Source organism: Mastomys coucha, unplaced genomic scaffold, assembly GCF_008632895.1.
Source record: "Mastomys coucha isolate ucsf_1 unplaced genomic scaffold, UCSF_Mcou_1 pScaffold21, whole genome shotgun sequence".
Lineage (NCBI taxonomy): Eukaryota > Metazoa > Chordata > Mammalia > Rodentia > Muridae > Mastomys > Mastomys coucha.
The window spans coordinates 95,799,730-95,800,576 of NW_022196904.1; positions in this window are offsets into that span (position 1 = coordinate 95,799,730).

Below are 847 nucleotides of genomic sequence, written 5' to 3' on the forward strand. Positions count from 1 at the left end.
GACACTTCAAGCTTTTACAAAGTATTTCTAAGGAACTAAACATTTATTACTATAAAAATGAAATAAAAATTGGTCACCTACAACCTCACAAAAATCTTCAAAAGCATTTAAAATGTACACAGTCAGACTCCTATACTTTATAAGTAATAAGGGAAACTGTTAAGGTAGTTATGAAAATGGTAAATCAGCAAATTCTAGAGCCACAGTTGACTCTCTGGCATTCAAATGAATGGTACCGAACATTTCAAATTAAAACTTGTCCAGGGTATGGTGATAGATACCTGTAATATCAACACTCTGAGGTTTGGGGTAGGGAGATCAGAAGTTCAGGGTCATCCTCAGGAAAATACTAAACCAAGAATGGCCTCAACTACATAAAATCCCGTCTCTACAACAAGTAAAATTTAGTTTCTTAAATGGCCATAATGGAGGAGTAATTAGCAAACATAAAACCAAAGGACTATTTTAGAAGTCTTTGTGTGATGATGTAAGCTAATTCTTGTAACTGAATAAAATTAAGTTAAGAGGTAGGGAAATAGTATACTACACTGAACAAAACCACCAAATCACTAGGTAAAGAAGTTACTCTGAAAAATCCAAGAAAAACTATGTTTCAATTTTTTATATGTGTTGCTGTTGTCCCTGCATCTATGTCTGTGCACCACATACATGCAGTGTCTGCAGAGGTCAGAAGAGGGCATAGAATCCCCTGAGACAAGAGCTACAGGTGATTGTTAGCCACCACGTGGGTGCTGGGACTTGAACTCATGTACTCTGGAAGAGCAACCAGTGCTCTTAAACACTGTGCCATTTATCCAGTTCTGAAAACCATTTTTTTTTTTTTTTT